This window comes from Budorcas taxicolor, chromosome 4, assembly GCF_023091745.1.
Source record: "Budorcas taxicolor isolate Tak-1 chromosome 4, Takin1.1, whole genome shotgun sequence".
Taxonomy (NCBI): domain Eukaryota; kingdom Metazoa; phylum Chordata; class Mammalia; order Artiodactyla; family Bovidae; genus Budorcas; species Budorcas taxicolor.
Window position 1 is genome coordinate 79,909,613 of NC_068913.1, and position 11,998 is coordinate 79,921,610.

Here is an 11,998-nt window from a genome sequence, read left to right on the forward strand (position 1 = left end):
ATAAAGATATTGTACTCTATATGATACTGTACAGTGAAGTACTTAAAAGCACAACCACTTGTAGAGGATGCATGCATGTGACAATGTATGCCAGACACGTTAACTGACTTATGTAATTGAACATGTGAACACATGTTCGCATCTTTGAAAGTATGTAACTTGAAGGTTCATATGCAGGGGACTTACTGAAACAGGATTTGTGATTGCTGTGTGTTGTGCTTACGCTACATGCCAGCACCTCAAACAATGCCTGACACCTAGCAGATATTTAGTCAGTATCACTTGGACTGCTGTAAGAGAAGAGATTTGGATAAGAAATGCAGGAAACTGGTTAGAGGTCAAGTGCAAAAGGCAAGTGATCATGGAAGATTAGATAGGAGTGGTGGTGCTGGATGGAGCAGGTGAAGCAAAGGAAGAGTGACTTGCTGAAAGCTAGCCTGGGGTGAGAGAGAGAAAGAGAAATCGGGGACTCAAAGGCTTTTGGCCTGAGCAACTGGAAAGACAGGTGTCCCTTACAGAGATCACTCTCGGGGCAGGGAGGGTGTAAGCAGGTTTGGGGCATGAAAATCCAGAGTTGCGTTTTGCACCTGTAGATTTAACTTTTGTGTGGCATTCAAGGCGTGGTGCTGCTGGTGGCATATGTAAGTCTGGCATTCTGGGAATGAATCAGGACTGGGGAAATAAACTTGAGATCATCAACAAGAAGGGAGTATTGAGACTGAAGGAAGGAATACAAAGGTAAAAAAAGACCTGACAGCCAGGCCCTTCCTGGAGAATTCCATCATGTAAGGGTCAAAAATCAGTATGTCAGCAGGGATAAAAATTCAGGGGCCATCAAGAGAGTCTAAGAAAGCAGACCCAAGGAGACAGGAAAAAAAAAAAAAAAGGCAAAACACCAGGAGAATCCAGCATCCTAGAAGCCAGGGGCATGAGAAAGAGGGAATGGTCCTGTGTGTGAGATGTTGTTGGGAGATCAGAACACTGGGATGGAGAACTGACCACATAGGAGTACAGGGGAAAGAGTACTGGTGATCATCATGGGAAGAGCAGAAGGAAGGGGACAGAAGCCTGGATGGGATGCTGTCGAGAGAGGCCAAGAGAGAGATGAGGCCAGGGCACCAGAGAGCCTCAAAGGGACTGACAGTGCTCTGCTGCATGGCAGGTATTTGTTTTTGATTCATAATCTACATATGTGCTAAATGTGTTATCTGTCTGAATCAAACACTATACCTTAAAATATGTCTTTACAGGCCAAGACAGAGAGAGTGAAGAAACCCAGCGTAGAGAACTTTTTCAAGCTGTGTTATAGAAGAGGAAAGAGACCATCCATGGTGGGGAGTATGGAGTCAGGAAGAATCTATAAAATGTAATATGTTAACAGCACACTTGTGTGCCAACTGCGTCTATAACTATCGTCCCCTTTACCTGCAGGTGCTATGTCTGGTTGTGGACAGAGGTGGCACCGAGGGGTGGGGTGAGGGGAGAAAATGCCAGCAAAACCCTCAACTATTTTTTTTCTCAACTTTGAAAAACTCACTTCCACAAATATGTGATCAGAATAGAAGGAGAAGTTTGTTCATTAAGTAGTTTTAAGTTCTAATGGCAAAGGGGGATTTCCTTGGTGGTCCAGTGGCTAAGACTCTGCACTCCCAATGCAGAGGGCCCAGGTTCAATCCCAGGTTGGAGAACTAGATCCCACAAGTAGCATCTGAGTCTGCATGTCACAACTAAAGATCCCATGTGCCGCAATGAAAATCAAAGATCCTGCGGCAACTAAGACCTGGCGCAGCCAAATAAATAAAAATAAATATTTAAAAAAATTTTGATGGCAAAGGGCATTAGGGATAACAGTAAGGAAAAAGAAAAGTCCTTTTAAGGATAAAAACCTACTGATTGTGTCCTGCAGTTTTTTGGCTGATCAGTGGATTACAGGAAAGAAGATGACAAATGGCTGGTGGGTCCACTAGCTCTGGTCCTGACAGTAAGCAAGCCAGGTCTAACGTATCTCCCCATGGCTTTTCCGTTTAACCTGAATCTCAGTTCCAATATGTAGGACTGAGATTTCTGTTTCTGAAACTGCTGTGACTTAAACCCCCGAAAGCAAAACCAGGAAACGTTTGTGCAAGTTAAATGGGTGTCAGTTTAAGGACAAAGTGATTGAATTACAATCCCTGGCCGTGGATGTGAATTTTGGTCTTTTTTTTTTTCCTTTCACACTCATGATATTTCCCTGACATCTGTGCAATACAAATAGATCTAGAAAGTGTGAAAGGGAAAATCTGCTCTACTAAATATATAAAAGGGACCCCGCATGAAGTCTCCATGATAGCATTCATCATCACAGGCCCAGATGGCGTCCTTTCCCAGATCTCCCCACCTTTCCCCACCCCCAATATCAGTTTAAGTTCCATCCACTGAATTTGCCCCAAAATACTGAAATGTAATAGATGCCCAATAACACCAGGAGAGCCCATGTGTACCATGAACTCTCATTTTTCAGTCCTGTGTGCATCCCACTTGGGGCCAATAAATCAGGAAAAGCATCCTGTGAGCAGCGCACATCACTTATTTCCATGGAATCCAGATGCTTCCTCCAGTGACCTGGGAGCTCAGTGGTCCCTGTGACATCTTGCCAATGAGTTGATGACATTACTGTCATCCCACGTTGGCTATTTATCATTTTCCCTACGGTTCTCAAGTCACAGAACATGACAGCCACTTACCAATACCCACACATCCAAACATTATGGGATGAGATATCTATTGGTTTGGCCAAAAAGTTTGTTTGGGTTTTCCCATACCATCTTGCAGGAAAACCCAAACTTTTTGGCCAAACCAATAAATCTCCTATCTAGGAATTGGTTTCTTCAAGTATTTAAGGAGGCTTTAAGACACAAATGTCGGTGGTCAGAAAGTCTGTGAGACATAAATGTGTACCATAAGCAAAATCAGCAGGCAAGCTGGTTTGCCTCTATCTGTCCTTGCATCTTCACTTGAGAAGCAATGCTCATGAAAAATGAAAAGGCTGAGACAAGGAGGAAAGTTATGAGGCTCTGACATCTGTATTTGGTGGGGTAGAGTGGGAGTGGGTGGGCAATGCTACTACAGGCATGTTTTATGGATGTGACAGGACGTCAGTGTAGTTAAAAAGAAGAGGCAAAAACAAACAAAAAGAGCAAAATGAGAAGCAGACAGAAATGGAAAGGTACAGTGTTATGAACCTTAGGAAATACTTTCGAGTGTAAGAGTTACTCAGCTGGAAGACACATTCAATGACCAAACTAAAAATGCTTCATAGTAGCTCTTGGAACCTTTGACCATTAAACCCTAAAACTCTAAACATCTGACCCACTGCCCTCCTCACTGGGATCAGAAACTGCCACAAACTTTTCCCTTCAATATAGTAAATTCAGTTTTACAAATAAGAAAGAATTACTGTATTTACAGAGAACAGTGTTAACAGAGGACTTAAAGGGATTATTAGATAACCCAGAGACTGACCCACATGGCCTTAAGTATCTCTTCTCTCTATATTGCAAAGTTAAATTCTCATTAATATTTTTCACCCTTCAACTGGTAAAATCGAATTAACCAAGAAAAACAATCACAGAATCATGCCGTTAATCCTTTGGATTTACTTGCTTCAACTCCCTCCTTTTGAGAAAGAAGAAACTTAACCTCAGAGAGGAAAAGTGATTTGATAAACATCCCCCTGAACATTTCACACTGTGTTCTCTAAAAGTCCATGAACAGCAAACATACCCAGGACTGGATTATAGAAATGGTATGTGGGCACTTAAATTCCGGATGTCCTAACCATAACCTGTGCTGTTTTCTAGGACGGACAGGAAGGAAGTGATGGGAGAGAAGCAGGGGTCTCTCTGTTGGGAGATCCCATCAGGGTGGGAGGGGCAGGAAAGAGGGTTGTCTGTGGGCTAACTACTGGCTTGTTTCAGAAGCTCAGCTGACGGTGGTTAAAAGTGATTTGAACAAACAATGGGTCTGGTCAGTGGTTTTCCGGCTCTGGGTGGTGAGACCAAGAGGTGGAGAGGAGGGCTGAGGGATGCTCCCCTTTCTAAGTGCAGGTATGGGCGCACAAAGTGCTTGTACTGGACATGTTTCCTTCTAACGCCACAGCTAGAACAGGGCAGTGATCACCTCGATTTTGTCAACATGGACAATCCACGTCATCCAAGTGAAAAATAAAGAACCCAAACCTGCAGGATCTGAACTTGCAGTCTACATGTGTGGGGCTGGAGCCTCTCTCTGCCTGGATTTGAGTCCCCAGCTCACTGGTTCCCTTCAGCATCTTACATAACCTCTGATTTGCCTATCTGACTCATGAAGGGAAGAATTCCCACCTACCTCCTCCCTAAACAAGTAGAGGGCTTTTTTTCTGACCTGAGGTCCACAGTCAATATTTCTAAGAACATACCATGTTCAGGGCAAAGTTTGAGGTTAGAGAGATGAGCCAAAAGAAGCTAACAATGCCCTTGTCCTCAAGGAGCTCACATTAGGAGTGAAACCGGGGAACTGCGCCCATTCACAACTCAGGTAACTGCAATATGATAAGTGCTGCCTTAGCGGCATGGATGAAGAGGCTGTGGGAAAACAAGACGGGCAGTGATTCATTATGCTTGACAGGTATTGCTATTCCAGGATGTTATTTTGATTGTAACTTAAAAAAAAAAAAAAAAAGAGCACACTACTGGGGAAAATTGTGTGGATCAGCATAAATTAAGAACCAAATATCCCAACTATCCCTAAACTGTAAAAATTATTATAAGAACTTAAAAACACTTTGCTTGCCTGTTTAGAATAATTGTTGCCTTATTTTTATAACAGGCAACAGTCCTAGCAAGTTTTATGAGCAATACCAAATACGATCGGGGAAAGTAAGTGGCAGGCTACTAACAATTGCTACATAGAATTAAACAGTTATCCTGAGTCTTTCACTAAGAGCAAACAAACAAAATCAATCATTGGAAATCAGCTACAAAAGACAGCTGGAATTGCTAATTAAGCCACAACAAGGAGAAAAATCTGTTATCCAGTTAATCCAACATTCTTCTCTATTCCCCATCCCTATTAAATCTCTTGATACAATGGAAGGAAAATGACCTGTTTGAGTCATTGGCTAATTTCTTTTATGGGAAATATGCAGACGCTGGTGTTCAAAACAATGCAGGTGTAAAAATAAACCATAAATTCTATCATCAATACCTGGGTTGCATAGTTTGGGGCTATAATTAGCCTTGCTAAATTTAGTAACTTTTCTTACTTCTCCACCATTATCACACAATACTGGAACTGGATAGAAGGACAGAAATCAGCTAGTCCAACTTACATTACCTATAAGGAATGAAATGCCTGAGACTTGCCTTCCTGTGATCACATCTGGCCTTTTAGCATTTCCCATAATAACAGTTTAATATTGATGCAAGTACCATAGAAGGTAAATCTTAAAGCAGTCTTTGAAAACACCCATCTTTCAAAGCCAGAAGTGTGAAAGGAACCAAGTGATGCTATATACACACATCACAGCAGCTGCAGTCCCTCAACACTGATTCGGTGATAGGCTGTTTCAGCTCAAGATGTGGTCTCCTTATCCAGTCAATAACGTCACAATCTGAACAAACTTAGGCAATTTGCCTCTATGAAATAACTACCCCGGACAAAAACAACAGTCATTCCGCAGAGCTGCCAACTTGTACTAGCCTGGGATCCCAGAATTAGTCAGAACACAGCTTATTAAGCATAAACTCTTAAGTCCAATATGCCTGTAGGTAGGTCTAGGAATTAAAACAGTGCTATATTGTCCCAATGCCACGCTCCGGCGGAGGTAGCAAGCAGAGGAAGGGGGCAACAGGGAATTCTACACATTCTATTTCTCTACCAAACAGGCACGCACACCATACCAGGGAAGACATGTGGACTGTAATCCCTTCTTAGTGGAAAACACACATTTTCAAAATGAATCCCCGATCTAGAACGAATTACCGTAATAGCCACAGCCGGAGCGAGTCCGCTGAGGAGAAACGCAGATCTGGCCACCTGCTTTGAGATGCCTTGGACCACGACACTGCCGGGGTCTTTAAAGGCTGGCCTTTTAGGGTAGGGCATCTGCCCTCCTAAATTGCCTTAAGATTCCAGGAAAAGAGAGAAGATGCCTCTCTTAGTCTTTGAACTATGCTGCTCTTCCTGTATCCATTTCCGCTGAACACAGGCTTATCTCTTCAAAGAGAAAAAAAGATAAAAACAAGAGAATTGCACCACTGCAGATTCCAAGAGAAGTAAGCACAAAACTACAGCGACGTCAAATAATATCTTCAGCAACTAGGAAAATCCCCACATGCTGTCTGGTGTCAGCCCAGTGCAGACTGGGGTGCGCTGTGCCCGGAATCACAGGAAGCCGGGCAGCTCTGCAGCCTGTCTCCCTGCCAGCTCCCCCCACGCGCTGAAATTCGCCAGGAAGAACTTATGATGCCCAGCTTCCGTATGCAACACAGGCAGGCAGACCACGCACCCAACACTCCGCGACTCGGCCAAGGGGCCGCGACATCAAGAAGGCAGGGCCATCAGAAGGCACGGGAGGAACGGGGGGTTGAGCCCTCGGATTTTGCTGCATTGTCACGAACTAGGAATGTAGGGGTAGGAGCAACTGCACCTCCAGCCAAAAATGGACCGGACGCGTTTTTCCCGGCGGCGCCCTCCCCACCCGTGTGCAGGTCTCAATACGGTAGGCGACATGACGGGCTGCTCCCGCTAAAACTCGGGTGGCAGGCCCGGTAGAGCAGCCTGGGACAGGGAGGCGCTGAAGCAGCACCCACATCGCGCATCCTCCCCGCCTGCCACCACCCAGGGGAGCAAGGGCCGCACCTGCCACGCTCCCCCTGAGCAAGCACGAGCGAGCGCTTGCGGGGCTGCGGGCGCTCGCTGGCTAACCCTGGGCATTGCTTGGGACACAATTGTCTAAAAGGGAGCCCGAGGCAAACCTAAATCCAGAGCTCTAGTTCACAAGGGGTGGGTGTGGGCTGGTAACGGGGATTACGTAGGTCTCTCCGCCCCCTCCCCTGATACCTCCTCACCACTGGGAGGGCGCCGGGGGCCGGGGGAGGCGCCACGAACCCGCTTGGGGGCTTCTTTGTTTCTCTCTGTGCCCGGCAGGAGGGCCCGGTGTGCCAGTTGTACCCAAACCGGGGTCGCCACCCGGGGATGCCTGCCTGGCCCGGGTGGCGGCGCGCCCCAGGCTGACAATTGAACCTCGCGGGAGAAGCAAGAGGGTGGGGAGGAGGGTGGATCCTGGACCCTGGAGAGGGAGGGCGCTGACGGGGCCTCCAGAGCGGCTGGGAAGCCACCCAGAGGAGGGCGGGGGAAGGGGCGGTAGGCAGAGTCCCCGCCCGTAGCCCGCTTACCTTGGCAGCTCCGGCCTGGGCACAGATCATGCTCCCATCCGCGCGCAGGTTAGAGACGGGGGGCGCTCGTGCCCTGCATGGTGCGCCGGACGCCGGGGACCTGCCGGGTGTGGTGACCGTGGCACCCACCCGCTCTCGTAACGCTCTGGGTGCCGGGGGAGAGCCGCGGCCACGGCCGCAGCGGAGGGGCGCGTGCGATTTGATGAGTGTGTGCGCTAGGAGAGGGCCCGCTGGGTCAGAGACGCACTGTATTCCTGCTCCAACAACCGCGCCTCATGCGCGGTAACGCAGCGCACTTCATCGCTTTATCCTCCCGCCCGCATCCCCTCCCTCCCTGCCTGCTCCTCTGTGGGTACCAGACTCCGGAACCAACCACAAGCCGGGCTTGCTCTCATTAACGCTGCCCCGCCCTGCAGCCTCCGCGCACCCCCGTCCCCCGCCCCTGCCGTAAATATATATTGATTCTTGTTACCGCCGGCCCCATCCTTCCAACACTCGGCACGCTTACTGGGCATATCCAGCCCCAACCCCAGCCCTTTTGTATGTGTGCAAACAGTGCGTTCAGAAAGGACATGGTACAGACACCCCAGCGGGTACCCTATGACAGGTGTTCTTGACCTCGTTCTTACACACTTTCCTGTTATGTATCATTGTGAGCACTCACACCTACCTGGGCACCTTCTTGTACTCGCAAGGCAAACACACAAAACAAACATGGTAATTACACATGCAAAGAATGAAAATAGTCCTCTTCCTGGGAAAATCTATTGTTGGGCAAGACTAGCTTTCAAACTGGGTTTTACATTGAACTGCACGCAGTCAGAATGCTGGAACTAGAAGGACATAATCTCCAGACTCTGACTTTCTGACAGAACTGCATTCTTCACAAAGCTTTTCTATTTCTCCCACTCTCAGCCCAGCATCATTTACATTAGATGTTGTTCACATTCTGAGAAGTTACCTTCTTTTTTTTTTCTTCCCATGTGTTGAATGTAATCCTCCCTAAACTAAACAAAAGGCAGGGCCTGACTCCAGACTCCTGACTGAACACCAGAGGAGAGTCCCAAGTCCCAGACTGTGTGATGGGCCGCTTCTCACCGACTCAACTCTTGGTTTTGAGTTCTCTCTCACAGCCAGAACTTTCCAGAACTGGAAGCCTTGGAAGATAATGAAGGCAGCTTCACCAGCTGTCCCCCTTTCTCCAAGAAGACACGCACATCATCATCAGTACTTGACTTTCCTCATTGCCCTGGGGATGGGGGTGCCAGGCCTCCCTCTTCCCTGACGGACAGCCCCTCTCTTTGCCTGTTGCCCTTAGATCTCCCAGTCAGATGAGATAAAAGCTGATCACTTTTCAAATCTCAGCTAAGATCCATGCAGAAAGCTGGGCATACATTTCTCCAAAACACTTTTATAGTTCAATTATTATCAACTCCTAGGTGAAAAAAACCCTCCAAGAACAAACTAACGCAGGCTGCAGCAGTAAACAGCAATATCAACCAACTGTGTGATGTCTCCAACCGGAGGCTTACATAAAAGCAAGAACTCTGCATAAACCAGCATCCACAATTTCTAAATTAGCACCGGATCACCAAACCACAATAAAGGATAACCCCTTTAATTAATAAAACAGTCAATGCTTCATAATAACTATAAAGGGAAAGTAACCTTTAAAAATTATATAATTTTTGTTTAAAAAAAGAGAGAACCAATGACAAGATTTTGGAGAAAACCAGTAAACCATTCTTCCCAAATTAAAAAAGAAGATAATTCTTTGCCTCCACTAATTACCAGGATGTTCACCTCATTGCTTTCAGTGATGAAGCATCAACTTGGCTCAGAGATCCTTCTCTCTGTTCTCTCTGTCAAGGAGATAAATTGACAAGTTATATCTCTCATAAAAGTTACTGATGCAACAATCCTGAGATTTGCTTTATTTTCCTCTGAAGAGCTTCTTTTCTTATACTGAAGGCAAAAGTACACAAAGTTTCCCATTTTCACATGTTGAATAGATAAAGTCCTTGTCAAGCACCTTCTACATGCCAAGTCCAGTGGCAACATACACACTCTTGTATTTTGTCCTGTTTATCTCTCATTTCACATGATCTCATTTATTTCTCATGGTCTGGGAATAGCCTCATCTTACTTTACAGATGTGAAAACAAGGCTACATGGGGCTCTATAATTTCCTTACCATCTCACTTCCCCCAGAAAACCTCAAGTCTAAAGTAAACTGACATCAGCTACCCTAATCTTAAATGAGGCATAGTTGGTGGAGAAATCTCAAGAAACTTGCCATGGATTTTAAAATCACCCATTTATTAGTCACATTTACCAAGCCTCTAATACACTCCAAAAACTGTTAAAATACAATAATAATGACACAGTCTCGATGTCTCCAACAATACTGATCTCACATAATGGTGTAAGATGATGTGGGTATTTGGAGAATTATATACATACTCTGTTTACCATCATGATGCTGGTGCAACCTTGTGTTTCCATCTTTTGTAACTCAGGGTCCAGCAGCATGCAGGGAGGAGTTGGCATGCCTGCCCATCTCAGGTTACAGGCAGGGAAAGAAGCAAACAGAGCAAGTGGTGCCTACAATGCTGAGGAACCTATGACTTGGGGTGACCAGGGGCTTCACCTGAGGGAACAGACCTACATCATAACGTCAGAAGTAAAAACGTGGTAAAGGACCGTATTGTTGGAGTTGTGCTCATGCCCCCAAGTCTGACACAGTCTGTCTCTGCAGGACTAACTCTAGCCAATGATATAAAATTAGCATTTGAAGACTCCTCTGGTCCAAAGGCTTAGGATAATAATTCAGAAGGCAGGTTTCTGACTTGGTCAGCTGAGCAAGTTCCCAGAGAAAGCAGACCTTTTCTGATGAGAGAAAAAAGGATTTTAATTTTGAAGGGTGAGTATACCTGCACAAGACTGAAAAATGTCAGTGGCTGTCTTGGCAGTTAAGAAAATCTTGAGTCGATTTAGGACAGGGAGGTCAAGCAGACGCTGAGATTACATGAAGGAACGTAGAACTTTACTCATGTAAATTTATTCACTCACTCAACAATTTTTAAAATATGCTAATCTCTGGAGATATTAAAGAAGATGGAATCTCTGACTTAATGGAGATCAGAGTTGAGAATATTAAAATCTCTAATTAAACCAGTTGTTGTTGTTCAGTTGCTAAGTCATGTCTGACTCTTTGCAAACCATAGACTGTAGCATGCCAGGCTTCCCTGTCCTTCACTATCTCCTGGAGTTTGTTCAAACTCATGTCCATTGAGTTGGTGATGCCATCCAACCATCTCATCCTCTGTCACCCACTTCTCCTGACAATCTTTTGAGCATCAGGGTCTTCACCAATGAGTTGGCTCTTCTAATAAGTTGTCTCTTCACATCATTCAGTTCAGTTCAGTCGCTCAGTCGTGTCCAACTCTTTGCGACCCCATGAATCGCAGCACGCCAGGCCTCCCTGTCCATCACCAACTCCCGGAGTTCACTCAGACTCACGTCCCTCAAGTCAGTGATGCCATCCAGCCATCTCATCCTCTGTCGTCCCCTTCTCCTCCTGCCCCCAATCCCTCCCAGCATCAAAGTCTCCTCCAATGAGTCAACTCTTCGCATGAGGTGGCCAAAGTACTGGAGCTTCAGCTTTAGCATCATTCCTTCCAAAGAAACCCCAGGGCTGATCTCCTTCAGAATGGACTGGTTGGATCTCCTTGCAGTCCAAGGGACTCTCAAGAGTCTTCTCCAACACCACACTTCAAAAGCATCAATTCTTCGGTGCTCAGCCTTCTTCACAGTCCAACTCTCACATCCATACATGACTACTGGAAAAACCATAGCCTTGACTAGATGGACCTTTCTTGACAAAGTAATGTCTCTGCTTTTGAATATGCTATCTAGGTTGGTCATAACTTTTCTTCCAAGGAGTAAGCGTCTTTTAATTTCATGGCTGCAATCACCATCTGCAGTGATTTTGGAGCCCCCAAAAATAAAGTCTGACACTGTTTCCACTTTTTTCCCATCTATTTCCCATGGAGTGATGGGACTGGATGCCATGATCTTCGTTTTCTGAATGTTGAGCTTTAAGCCAACTTTTGCCCTCTCCTCTTTCACTTTCATCAAGAGGCTTTTTAGTTCCTCTTCACTTTCTGCCATAGGATGGTATCATCTGCATATCTGAGGTTACTGATATTTCTCCACATCAGGTGGCCAAAAGATTGTAGCTTCAGTTTCAGCATCAGTCCTTCCAATGAATATTCAGGGTTGATTTCCTTTAGGATTGACTGGTTTGATCTCCTTGCTGTCCAAGGAATTCTCAAGAGTCGTCTCCAGCACCACAACTCAAAACCATCTTCAGCATTCAGCTTTCTTTATGGTCCAACTCTTACATCTGCCCATGACCACTGGAAAAACCACAGCTTTGACTATACAGACCTTTGTGGGCAAAGTGCTGTCTTTGCTTTTTAATATGCTGTCTAGGTTTGTCATAGATTTTCTTTCAAGAAGCGAGTGTCTTTTAATTTCGTGGCTGCAGTCACCATTAAACCAGTTAGTACTATATATTT